This window comes from Equus quagga, chromosome 9, assembly GCF_021613505.1.
Source record: "Equus quagga isolate Etosha38 chromosome 9, UCLA_HA_Equagga_1.0, whole genome shotgun sequence".
Lineage (NCBI taxonomy): Eukaryota > Metazoa > Chordata > Mammalia > Perissodactyla > Equidae > Equus > Equus quagga.
In genome coordinates this window covers 101,056,647-101,071,546 of record NC_060275.1, presented here as the reverse complement: position 1 = coordinate 101,071,546, position 14,900 = coordinate 101,056,647, and positions in this window count along the sequence as shown.

The window sequence follows — 14,900 nt, the reverse complement described above, 5'->3', positions numbered from 1 at the left end:
TTAGATTAAAATAGCCATGGTCACTCCTTTCCCAGTGCTAATGACTCATTTAGGAATGGGCATTCTGGCCAAAGGAGACGAAGTGGAATCTGCAGGAAGACATCTGGGGAAATTATTCCACCTTGCAACAATAGCCAAACTGCTGAGGAAGGCAGAGCAGAGGATGAAAAGATCCTGAGTAATGGATAGCACTTTTTTTTTTTGAGGAAGATTAGCCCTGAGCTAATGACTCCCACCAATCCTCCTCCTTTTGCTGAGGAAGACTGGCCCTGATTTAACATCCATGCCCATCTTCCTCTACTTTACATATGAGACACCTGCCACAGCATAGCATGCCAAGTGGTGCTATGTCGGCACTCGGGATCTGAACTGGTGAACCCTGGGCCGCTGAAGTGGAACGTGCGAATGTTGCTGTACCGCCAGGCCGGCCCCTGGACGGCATTTTTTATGCCTCTGAATTAACCTATCTTTAAATAGTCATACCTCTGAATTTTGAAGTGGGCTAATGGATGACCGTTCAAATCGTTTGCAGTTGGGATATTAATTCTAACATCCATCAGTATCTTAGTTGACAGTATTAGCTAGCAACTGGAGTGTACATTTGGGTCCATGTAGGATCATGTTCCTTAACTGTAATAAAATATCCCATCCTCTTTTGAAATTATATTTTATATTAAATATTATATTAAATTAAGCTGAAACATAAAATAATGGTATTTTTAGATTTTTTAAAACTGTATTTCCGCAGAGGCATAATTGTCTTCGAATGAAAATAATTACTCTGGGAATTTTCCTTACAAAGTTTCTATGTTTTCTGTGATCATCTGTAATTATGAAGTACACTTCAATCTTCAAGTATGCTTTGTTTTGCTGTTATTTGCTTCAAGTAATAAGGTAAAAAGAATGATTATCCAACAATTAAAATGCGTAAAACTTAACTTTTTTAGTAGATTAAAATCAACTAAAATACCAGTGAGTCCACGAGGATTGTAAATGATGTAACATTATTTCTGGAAGCATCAGGAATTAAATTTGAACACGTCAGGGTGGTTTTCTGTACACCTGGTCCCTGTACAACTTACTATCTGACACTAGTGGTTTCTGCTACCGATTACCTCCCGGACACCTGGCATGTGTGTTGGGACTAAAGTGTAGCTTAGTAGCCTTCTTATTGTTCACTTGTTTCAGCTGTACTTCCCTGATTAGGGCCCATCAAATTGCTCCCAGGATTTTACATCAATAAAACTCTTTGGGTGGCTGTCACAAAAGTAAAGAGGCAAAAGAGTATTTCTTCCCTGATTTTCCTGTAGAATTATTTCTACATTCCACTTGACTTCAGCTAAAGAAAACTGGCCCATAAAAATTGCTTTTTAATATTACACAGTGAAATGCCACTTAAAGGGCTACATTTGCAAAGGCAGCCTCTGAAAATGACCCCTCTGTCCTGTGTGAAAAGTAATCGCCCTCTTTTCTGCAATGAAGAATTTTATTAATTCCCAAAGTTTTATAATCTTTATAGTCATCATATTACCCACTGGATCCATGGCTCTATTCTTAAGAAATCAGGACGGCAGTGTTCTGAAACTGATAGCTGACATTTACTTGAAGGAAAAGAGGCATCATTTAGCATGAACTTTCATTTTGATCTTTCCATACGCTGATTCCATTCCACGCAGTTTTTTTCTCTTTCATGGACTCGAAAGCAGTATTCCCTGAACAAGCTCCTTTTTTAAGTGACTCATCTAAGAAATAAAATTTGTTTATACCCTAAGCGTCCGGAATATAAACACTGTAATATTAACTTCTTTTTTTCTAACGGCAGACTGATTATAACTAAAGATCTAGAGCAGGCGTTTAGACCCGCCACCATCCTGTACACGCTAGATGAAATTTGTGAAGCCTGAAGGTTAAATTGACATTTGGGTGACAGATACAGTCTATGGGTGTTATAGTCCCACGATAAGGAGATGAAGTAAATACTTGTTTTAAAAGGAAATGGTCAAGCTCTACAGTTTCTTTCAGTATACTTTCATATGTGTAATAGCCTTCAGCTTTTCCATTTAGACATAGTCAAGAAATATACAACTACCACTAACATAATAATTTTCCACAACACAAATCTATAATTCAGCAAGTGACTCATCTATTTGGAGAGAGAACTGGCAGCCTCTGAGCCCTGGACAGAATGTCTGTGACTTTAATTAGGCACCTGATTTAAGAAATTTAATGGGGTTGGCAAAGTATTTTGGACCCAATAAGCCTGAAATGTAGATATCTAGCTTTTCTTATGCTCCACTTTTGACACACAAAATTTCAAATCATTATTATGTAATTTCTTCTTTTTCTGTCAAAAGATAGAAAAATCAAAAACAATTTAAAAAGAGAAGGCTGAGGGGTAATAATTTTAGACTATATCTTACATTGTTACTGAATTTCTCCTTTTTTTGTTGTGATATCTACTTTCAATTTATTTATTTTCACTCATTTTTATTTATACTATTCATTGAATGAGGACACAATAGAGGTAAGATGAGATTGAAATATTATTTATATTTATAATAGTTAAACACAGATAGATAAATATTATAAATATATATATAATATTGCCTTGCATATAATGATGGACATAGAGAAGACAGTTTCTTAACCTACGCTTCAACATAGGTGTAATTATCATTATTGTCATTATTATAATACCTACTTTTCATCGTGTAAAATAACCTTCCACAATTTAAATTTGTAAAACAACTCAAGTGAGTTGTTTTGCTCTCTGCCATTACTGAATTATTTTCAGCATGAATCATAGTAGAGTTCTAGAGGCTGTTCTGTTCTGGGGGCCCCATTTGAAATTCCTCGTAAACTAGTGGATCCATTCGTTTTAAGACTTACGCTTACAACTCATTAAATTCCAAAAGTTTGTGAAAATCTTGATGAAGTGTCTGTTATCTGTTTCCCTAATTCCCTTAAATAAGCAAGCTCCCTCTCTCTCTCAATCACGTCCTATCCAATTATGCTTTGTATTTCCAACACTCTCAATCTCTGAAATTCTCATAATATTCATTAGTTTACAAGCCTTTGTCCATCTCAGTCCTTCTTAGGATAGGAACATTGTTCTTATCATTCATTATCTGTCCATTACTTGTTTTAAAAAACCTTACGTATCATAGATTTTCAATAAACATATGTTGAGTAAATGACATATTACAAACTGGGGAATGTATTAATGGCATTCCATGTTAGGCGTATGCTTTTGGAAAGATGTGTATTCATATTTTCCAATATTTTTGATCTAAAATATTTGTTCTATAGTTTATAATTAGTCCAATTCTATGGGTTTTATGGTTTACTTAAAAATTGATTTGGCTACATTCATTTTGATTATATGGTTCTAAGTTGCAAATATTGAATTAAACATTTTTGAATAAATGTTTCCAGAGGTTGATTCTTATGGGGTGTCTTAAAACAGTTTTATTCTCATCCCTGTCTCTTTAAATGGATTTTGTACATGTTAGGATTTTTAGCCGGTATATTTTAGGAATATTAAAAGAGCAATATATACTGGAAAGGGTAAAAAATGGTTAGTAGGTACCCCATGGCACCAAATTATATTTAAAGAAAAACTGTAACAGCCATAAAATATGGCATCCCTAACCACTCCTGATGCAGTTTTAGTAGAAATCGAGAACACCTAACTGAGGTATTTTAAAACAGAGGATGATATGCCTTCAAAATATGTTTATTCAGTGGAGTGAGTAGTTCAAATCAATTCTTACAAGAATATGTAAAACCATTCTCATTTTTTCACTGTTTTGGAATGAAGACTTCCACATTATATTAAAAGCTTGTCAGAATCTTCCAAATTTCTTCTGAGTTAGTGAAAAAGTTTTATTCAGCCATTTTAAAAATGTTAAGTCACTCTCTACTTGTCAAGCAGAAACCTCAGTATCCCGATGAAATAAGCTTAGAAAGAAAGAATGACCATTATGGACATACGTTGAGCCAACTCCTACAAGGCATCCATACTTTTCTATAATAATCTACTTTCATAATATAAACCAAGAGTCTATTTTCTATATTAATTATGGTTTATGATGGTGTTTTGAGAAACAAAGCATTTCTTAAATTGGATCCTGATTAAGACAAGTATTCATCATACAATATTTTAGTTGATGATTTTTATAAAATGGAAGAATTCTATTTCTTACAGTTTGTAATAATGACCTTGAGAGTCATAAGTGAAGTTTTCAAACAAAACGCTCAGAAAATATTAAATTAATTTCACAGTCACAGAAAACTATCTGAAGTAATATATCAAGAAACATGATAAATAGCAATACATTCTATTGAGGAAGTTGTCTTATGGTCTGTCACAGAGGTCACTCTGCCTCCATCCAATTTAATATCTTGTTTAGCATTTTAATTAAGAATTTTAGAAGAGCAAGTAAATGGAATATTAATAAGGCTGTCATATGATACAAAATAGAAAGGTGTTACAAACTATATCAAAACAGAGAAATATGAAGAATAGACATAATGAGGTTAGTAACAGGGATAGTATAGAACAAAATGAAATATGTCTGTAGGAAAGATTAGTTAATGTGCATTTTGCAATTCAGGCACGTAAATTCTTCTTTTTTAAAAAAAAGGTTTAGATGAAGAAGATGAACAAAGAGGAAAAATTGGGCATGGGAGTGGTTGGACGTATTGTGATACTGTCCCTCATACAAAGACGTTACCTGGATTCAACTATAGAAATTAAGATCTAAACTAGTGAATGAACACTAATTCCAACCCAGCGCTTGCAAGAGTATAAATTAAGATTCACATATATTTGATTAAGTAATCAAAAATATATAAACAAGCTAAAAATTGTTAAATAAATAATGTTCAACTCTCCTACCTTGAAAATATATCTTTATAGTCACTTGAAAGGTTGGATATGAGTTTCCAATCCTCACTTTTAAGAATTCTGTCCTGGAACATGATGATATGGGGAGGGCCAGCACCCTGAGCCTAAGAGCCTCTAGCTCTGTACCACACAAGGGGTCTTACTCTCACCTTTGTGGACATCACCACCTACACATTCTAGCACTTTTCAAAACAGCAGCTGCATGACTTTCTCTCAGGCCTAGTGCGTTCTCTCAGGAACACACCAGTAGCATGTCTCTCCCTCAGGACAAAAGAGCTCAATACAAAGCCAACACCAGCCCTAGACATGAGCTCAGTGTTGTGGTAAGAAGTCCAATGTCCTGGGAGCCTAGAATATAGTCTACAGAGGTGACGTAAGGTGGGATGTACAAGAACCTTTGGCCCTCTAACTGCCTTAACCAATGGTAAGAAACAGAGCTAGAAAGGGGCCAGAATATATATTTTATATCCGGGCCAAAAAAAAATCTCTCCTCCCAGAATTTGAAAATTGTACTGTGTGATACAACAAAATATATAAAATGCACCATTACTGTATCGTTAAACTACTCTGCTAATTGAAGGCAGGATTTTAAGAATTATAGAGGGATAGATTTTGTAGGACCTTATATCTAGAGTGCAATGGCAGAAACATATATCTTTAATGGATTTCAATTGAGAAAGCTGAAATTTTGTGCTTATAATTGAATAGCTCATGGTCACAAAGTGTCATAGATTGGCTTCCCTGGAAGCAGAGCCTGGGACAAGGATTTAGATAGATGCACATGCTTTGTTGAAGGAATTCTTTATGCATCTCAAGAGAAAGGGACGGAAGTAAGCAGAATAGGCCGGGAGTTGTAACTAATCAGGATGAGATCAGAACTGAGGGTCAGTTTCAGTCTGATTCTATGAGAAGTTCTGGAGCATGAATAGGCCCAGAAATTGGTCTCAGCTTGAGGAGGAAGGAAGGCCTTAAACATCTCGGTCAGCCAATCCTAGACTGTAGGTTGCCCCCTGCAGTGAGTATAACCTATCCTATTTGGACACAGGGAATCTTTGAAAGAGGGGAAAGCAGTGAACCAGTAAAAGCTGACTGTCAAGGCAGCTGGGATACACTGTCCTAGTAAGGGAGATCTAAATGGGCACCATTAGTCTCCACTAAGATCACTCATTGTACTTCTCATATTTACTTACTTCTCATGTTTAGTTCGTTCCATGCAGGCCAATGGTTGGTCACAATTTCTGGGAAAATTTATAACAGAAGCCTTAGTGCAGTTAATGGCAGCACACATGGCTGAAGTTGGTCTAAGGCTGTAATTGGTCCTCATCATCTATCTCTTCTGCTGCCCAATCAAGACTCCTTCATCCTTAACTAGTATTTCTACTCGTCTATGTGGTTGCCTGGTGGAGACTCTGACCCCTGAGGATTTTGAGCCCTGGTTACCACTCATTTATCAGATTGTGTCATTTTATTGGTCCATTTTAAGTTAAAACTTGGTAGAGGAGCACTGAGAAATACCAGAGGATCTCCTGACTGCCAAGTACATTTTTTCTTGTCCTCATGGAACAGCAGCCATCATAATGATCATGGTTAATTACCTTTGCCAGTATGGTAACTACCTTCTGCTCCTGCTGATCAGCTGACGCAAGCAGTCCAAATTCACGAGGCAGCAGTTATAGCTTTAAGACTAGTGATACTCTTAGTGCATCTCCTTGTGGAAGTGACCCACTCTAGACTTAGAGAGTCTAGAAGGGACAGGAAGCACAAATTCTTCAATTGGCCACTGGGAGTGATGGTGAAGGGGACCACTGCTACTTCAATCCTTCTTCCGCAGACGCATGTATTCCATCTATTGGAAACAAAGCACTACATCATGGCCATTGGTTCAAGGATTATGCCACATTCTCAATGAGAGAGTCTCATCCCTTCAGAGTTTCATCTTCAAGCTGGCACTTGAGCTGTTTCTTCAAGAAGCTCTTAACCTGCTTTATCGGACTAACAGTTTCAGGACGGTGAAGTCTGTGGCTGAACCATGGTCGTGTGCACACTACTGCAGCTCTTTTGCTATAAAGAGTCCTTAGTTTGAGAATATGTTATAGGAGATACCATCTTGGTAGACCAGACACATTATAAGTATTTAAACAGTGGAGCTGGCTAAGCTAGCCAAAAAAAGCAAAGCCATTTCTAGAATATGTGACAATCCCATTCAGGATGAATCATTGCATTTTCCAGATTCTAAGGAGTTCATTGTAACCAAATTGCCACCAAATGACTGGTTCTTCTACTGGAGGGACTGTGCTGTATTGTGGACTCGGCGTTGATCTCAGTTGCTGACAGATCAGATCCTCAGCAGCAGGAAGAGCTGGATCACAGAGTGTGAGAGCGCCCATGCTGCTGGACCTATACATAACCTTCATCTATACGACCACAGCTCTTCCTGGCATGATCTATGGTACAAGTGCTGGGATGCCCAATGACCAAGACTGGCTGACATTTAATGACATTTAATTTAATGAGGTGTCTTGTGCATTTGGTGGTTTAGTGCCTCTCCTTCATTAGATGCTCTCTAATGGGCATTAACTTGTGATGCAAATATTCACACACTGTATTTTATGTCTTATAGGTCCATCCACATGCCTCTTGCATATCCTTATCCCAGGTCAGTTCTCTTTCCACACAAAGTGGATGATCAGGTATGCTGCCCACACTCTCCTACTGAGAGTGTACCCCTCACAACTGTCTTTCGGGGTCAAGTTTGCTTGGGACTATAAGGTATAAGCAGTCCATGATGAGATAATTCATCCTTGTACTAACCTTGGGCTTTTTCATTCACCATCGGCTAGTTTTAGAAAATCCCAATAAGGTCATAGGTGCCATTTGACAAGGAAGCACCAGTACAATAGTAGAAGATGATATGAGATCTTAGCCATGAATTTTTGCAGCTTATATGGACCCTGTGGACCCCCTTGAGCCAAGTTCTAGATTGACCACTACTAGTCTACAATGGATACCTTCTGGGCTCACCTGAACCTAGGCTTGATGGTCAATACTGGCTGCACGGTAAATTGGTGTAAAGTTTCTAGGAGGGCCCAGTAGCATGCAAGGGGGTGCTTTTTGAATGGTGTATAATTGTCTGATGGAGATATCATGTCCCTTGTGTTAGAACTCTAAGGGCTAGTGTGCCTCCCATTAGGCCTTGATTAGGTATTGATGATGCAGTCGTGAAGTAGAATCTCTTTTTCCCAAAAGAACCTTCAGTTTTGTTATTAAGACCTTTCAACTGATTAGATGAGGACCACCCAGATTATCAAAAAAATCCTTTATTTAAAATCAACTGATTGCAGATGTTAACCACATCTACAAAATATCTTCACAGCAACACCTATATCAGTGTTTACATAAATAACTGGATACTCCAGTCTAGCCAAATTGCCACATCAAACGGTCAACCACATTTACCAAATGCATTTGAATATGGGACTCCTTTCATGGTTGATCCCTAGTTTGAAAACAAGTGTCCTATAAAATAAATTCCAAATTCCTTAGCTTGGTTATCGAGACACAGTCAAGTTTTCCCCCTACACTCATGTTTTGTTCTGTGCCTTTCTCCCTGCATTCTACTTACTACGATGCCTCTCTTCACTTATATTATACAATCTATTACAATCCTCTCAGCTCAACGAATTAAAGATTGATTTGTCCCTCCTTTTAATTGCTGTAACACGTAACTGTTCTACATACTGTGAACCTAACATATATATATTTTTTATATCCATCAAATACCCTTATGCCTATTTATGTCCAGTTACAATCCCTCTGCAGGAAAAGGATGGGGCTTATGCATCTTGTATTCTTCACTTTTCATACCAAGTGATGTTGCATATAGTAGATAGTTCCCAAATAATTATGTTACTAAAATGATAGAACTTTACAGAATGCCATAACACTAAAATTTTACTCTGGTAAAGGAATGACTAAAATTGCAATGAACTATTTTTAAACACAATGCTCTCAAACAGAACAGAGGGTTATTACCTGTTTCATCTTTGCTCCTACATAAGATCCCACAGAAATATTTTATACAGCCCTGCCAGGTTCTCTTCCAATTGATATGACCTAATGAAATGAAAAAAAATTTATTTGAATGGTGCAAGAAAAAGATTGAAATTTGTTTTATATAAAAATATAAATATAAAAATAATTATTATTTTACAAACAGTTTAAAACAATAGCCTAAAATACGTTCTTTGCTCAATATCCTGTTTGCATACTATGTTATTTCTAATGGAATTACTTCAAATGAAGAAGTAATCATTTATTCACATAATGTGCAGATTTATTACCACAAATAGATGAATAATAAAGTACTTCATCATAAATAGATACAATCAAAGCCATTCATAGACACGGAGAATGAAAAAAATAAAAGAAAACAAAACAAAAGAAAAAGAAAGAGAGGAAAAAAAAGAAATGCATACCAACATACCAAGAAAATTACCAGAGAGTGATGTCATCAAGATGGAACATAGCTCCCATATTCAGTGGCTTCAGTCACCCTCACAAGAACACCAACTACTAACTATCCATACACAAGACATACCTGTGAAAATCCCAGAACACAGAGTATGGCTAAAAGCATACCCTTGGACCACAGACACCGAGAAGGACCACATTACAGGGGTAAGAGGAATGGCTACACTCTGTCCGCATCACCTGTTCCCCAGGCCAGTACAGCCTCACAGCGAGAGGGCCTCTCTGGGCCAACAATCTCTCCAGTGGGAAAAAGAGAGTCCAAGGGGGATATCTAGCTCCCTCGGCATTGGGGTGCTTCATGGGAGGCCCACTCAGTCTCACTTACAGGGTTCACAGGTGGAATTTGCAAGGCTTGACTACTGGAGATCAGATTGAGATGGAGAAGGGAGGCAGGGCTTATAGCAACCAGTGCTCAGATATTGACAGACCACATTCCTCCTTGTATTGGCACAAGTAGAGATGTCAGTTAGCAGCTCTGTCCATCTGCAGAGCTCACCTGGTGGACTTATCTGGCCAGGGAACCCGGTGGGCATTTCTGCTTGATTACCATTCCCAGCCAACAAGCCATACCTGCCTTGGAGTCTGTTCCACCACCTCACCAGGGCAAGAAAGCAAATTCCATGCTGTGTCTACTGCAGGATATAGCCCTCAGTACTGCCCAACCAGGAAGCCTCACCAAAGAACTGAGGAAGCTGTATACCCAAATCTAAAGCACTGCTTACAGCAGCACCTGAGCAGAGCCTAGCCAGCAGATCTGCAGAACTGAGCTGGTGGTCCTGCCTGAACAGGGAGCTAAGTGGGTAGTTCTCCCTGATTCAGGTACTTAGCCTACTTACAGTGGCACCCAAGCAGGGAGCATAGCTAGCAACTCTGCCTATCTATAGAGGCAACCTGGTCGCCTCACCTGGGCAGGGAGCTCAGTGGGCAGTTCTGCCTGATTGGAGTCTCCAGCCATCAAGCCGAAAAGGCCTTGGAGCCAGTTCAACGACCCTTCCTAGGCAGGAAAACAAATTTGTTGCTCCATTCCTACCCCAACTGCTGAGTATAGCATTCAGTCCCTCCTGACTAGAAACTTGAATAGAGAATCTAGGCAACCAGGAAATCCATCCTACAGTCAGCCTGTGCAGGGAACCAAGCCAGCAATCCTGTTCAATTGTTTTCAGCCAGTGGCATCCCCCTAACCTCAGAACACAGGCATGGCTTCACCCAAATAGAGATCCCCATAGCAAGAAACAGAAATAAGGAACCACTTTGTTATGCCAGAGCACTCTGTTCTTCTTACCAAGGCTTGTCCTCAGTTAACTAGTTAACAAGAGCCTATCCTACTTGGATATTTTCAGAGCCTACCAATCCTGGGGGAAAGAAGGTACCCAACCTTAGTCTACTCTAGCCCCCACTGTCTTACCTAAGAGGGGAAAAAAACATGGAAAAATTCTTGTGAGTTCACAGTCCAGAGACACAGGCTGACAAAAATATGGACCTAATTATAGAGCTATTGAATTCTTCCCCTCATTCCACACCCCCCCACCACATTACTAAAGACCTATTTATAGTAATTCCTTTTACCTAGGATGTCATGTCCTTATATCAAGAAAAGATTACAAGGCATAGCAAAAAGAAAAAATCACAATTTAAGGAGATAGAGCAAGACTCAGAACAAAACATGGCAGGGATGTTGAAATTATTAGATCAGGAATTGAAAGCAATTATGATGAATATGCTATGGGATCTGGGATTTAATGGAAAAAGTAAATAGCATGCAAGAACAGATGGGTATTGTAAGCAGAGAGATGGAAATCCTAAAAAAGAATCAAAAAGAAATGCCAGAGATTAAAAAACCCAGAGTAATGGAAATAAAGAATGCATTTGACGGCCTTGTTAGTAAACTGGTCATGGCTAAGGAATAAATCTCTGAGCTAGAGAATATATCAATGGAATCTTCAAAGATTGTGAAGCAGAGAGAACAAAGACTGAAATAAGCAAAATAGGTTATCCAAGGACTATGCAAGGGAGAACTACTAAGGCAGCATACACTTAATCGGAATACCAAAAGAAGAAGAAGGAGAGGAAGGAACAGAAGAAATATTTGAAACAATAATGACTAAGAATTTCCGTAAGTTAATGTCAGACACCAAATGACAGATCCGGGAAGTTCAGAGAACACCAAGCAGAATAAATGCCAACAAAACTATGCCTAAGTGTATCTCTTTCAACCTATAGAAAACCAGAGATACAGAAAAAATTCCGAAAAAGGAGGAAAAAACACCTTACCTATAAAGGAACAAAGATAACAACTACATTTTACTTCTCCTCAGAAACCATGCAAGATAAGTAGGGAGTGAAGTGAAATATTGACATATAGAGGAAAAAATCACCAACTTAGAATTCTGTAACCTGTGAAGTTATCCTTCAAAATGGAGGAGAGGGGGCTGTCCCGGTGGTGTAGTGGTTCAGTTTGGTATGTGCTGCTTCGGCAGCCTGGATTTGGTTCCTGAGTGCAGATCTACACCACTCATCAGTGGTCATGCTGTGGCAGTGACCCACATGCAAAATAGAGGAAGATTTGCAACAGATATAGCTCATGGTGAGTCTTTTTCAGCAAAAAAAAAAAAAAAGAAGTGAAGAAAAATACTTTTTCCCCAAACAAAACTTGAGACAATTTTTTGCCAGTAAGTCTTTCTTGTAAATAATGTTAAAATAAATTTGGATAAAATAAAAATGATATAGGTCAGAAACTCACATCTATATAAAGAAAGGAAAAACATCAAAGAAGGAATAAGTGAAAGTAAAGTAAAAACTTATTTTTCTTATTCTTAACTGATCTAATGGATAACAATTTGTTTAAAATAATAATACCAACAATGTGTTTGATTATATATATATATATCTTGTATATATATATCTTGTATGTATATATACGTAAGACAGATACATATATATGCATATATATACATACATGTATATGCTTATACATGTTTATATATAAATAAAATAAATGACAGCAAAGATACAAGGGATGAGAGGGAGGAATTAGGCTTATTTTGTTATAAAATATTCACACCACTTGTGAAGTGGTATAGTATTTGAAAATGGACTTGGATTAACTGTAATTGTATTTACTGAAAGCTCTAGGGCAACCACTAAAGCAAATTAGAAAAATATTTAATCAATATTCTATACAAGAGTGAAATAGAATCATATAAATGCTCAGTTAAACTAAATAAGCCAGCCCTGATGGCCTAGTGTTAAAGTTTAGCACTCTCATTGCTTCAGCAGCCTGAGTTCATTTCCCAGTCATGAAACCACACCACACGTCTCTGTCAGTTGCCATGCTGTGGTGGCGGCTCACATAGAAAAACTAGAAGGACTTATGACTAGGATGTGCACTGGGGCTTTGGGAAGGAAAAAAACAACCAAAAATTATAAAAGGCAGAAAAAGAGGGAAAGACAAAAATGGGAATTAAGAACAAAGGCAACAAAAGGTAAACAATAATAAATATGGTAGATCCACCTACATCAATATATATAACCCACCTATATCAATAATCACTTTTAAAGTCAATGGTCTAAAGGTACCAATGAAAAGACAGAGATTGTCAGAATGGATCAGAAAACAAAACCCAACTATATGTTGTCTGTAAGAAATTCCCTTTAAATATAAAGACATATATAGATTGAAAATAAATGGATGTCGGGAAATATACCAGCTACACTAACCAAAAGAAATCAGGAATAGCTGTATTAATTTTAGGCAGAGCAGAATTTAAAGCAAGGTACGTTATCAGTGATAAAAAAGGGCAGAACTTAATGATAAAAATGTTAATTCTCCAAGAAGACATAACAATCCTTATTGTACATACACCCAACAACAGAGAGTCAAACTGTGTGAGGCAGAAACTAACAGAACTGCAAGGAGAAATAGATGAATCCGCTATCATAATGGGAGACTTCAACATCCCTCTATCAGAAATTGACAGACACAGCAGGCAGAAAATCAGTAAGGATTTTTCAGAGTTGCCTCCCAGCCTGCAGGAAAGCTCCACACCAAGGAGGCCAAGCAATCATTGGAATGTCCTCACCAAGAGGAGCAGCCCAGGAGCTCAGACAGTGAGTGCAGAGTGGGAGTGCCTATGGGATCACAAACGCAAAAGAAAGCATCCGTCCCCTCACCTGGTGTACCAGTTTGGCTGGCTGGCCAGAGAGCCCCAGAGTGCCTTCACGTGCATGTGTAAAGCAGCAATGGCCAGTGGGCAAATGCAGATGGGCCCTGTCAGGCCAGCCTCCAAACGACAGGCACAGCTGCCAGATATCCTGGCAAGCTCAGAATACACAGCTCCTATCTCCTCCAGTGGCAGCAGGTGGAATCTTTGAACAGCTACTACCACTAAGACACGGCAAAATCCACCCCATCAAATAGTATGAAGCAGTATATTAACACTCCAGACCAGAAGGAAAATGACAAGCACCCAGAAATCAATCCTGAGGTCACAGAAATTTACAATCTAAGTGAAAGAGAATTCAAAATAGCTATCATAAAAAAACTCAATGAGTTACATGAAAACTCAGAAAGACAGTTGAATGAAAACAGGAATAAAATTAATGAACAGAGGGAATTCTTCACAAAAGAAACTGAAACTATAAAAGAAAACCAATCAGAAATGTTGGAGATGAAAAGCACAATGAGTGAGACAAAGAAAAATCTGAAGTTCTTAATAACAGTGCTGATATTATGGAGGACAGAATTAGCAAGATAGAGGAGAAAAATATAGAAATCCTTCAGAAGGAGGAGGAGAGAGAACTAAGACTAAATAGAAAGAAGAAATTCCTGGAAAATATCTGACTTAATGAGGAAATGCAACATAAGGATTATAGGTATTCAAGAGCAAGAAGGGAGGGAGAAAGGAGCAGAGAGCTTGTTCAAAGAAATAATAGCTGAGAACTTTCCAAACCTGGGGAAGGAGCTGGAATCACAAGTAAAGGAAGATAATAGAACTCCTAAGCACATCAGCATAAAAAGACCCTTCTCCAAGGCACATATTAGTAAAACTGGCAAAAGTCAATGACAAAGAAAAAATATTAAGGGGAGCAAGGAAGAAGAAAATAGCCTACAAAGGAACCCCTATCAGGCTATCAGCGGATTTCTTAACAGAAACCTTACAGGCTAGGAGTGAGTGGAATGATATATTTAAAATTCAGAAAGACAAAAACTTGCAGCCAAGAATACTCTATCTAATGAAAATATCCTTCAGATATGATGGAGAAACAAAAAGTTTCCTAGATAAATAAAAGCTGAGGGAGTTCATCACCACAAGACCCCCCTACAAGAAATGATCAAAAAGGCCCTCATACCTGAAAAAATAAGAAAGGCGTTACAGAGCTTTGAGCACGGAGATAAATAGGCAGACAAAATCAGAAAATTGTAACTCTCTATCAGAACAGGTTAGCAAACACTTAATTATAA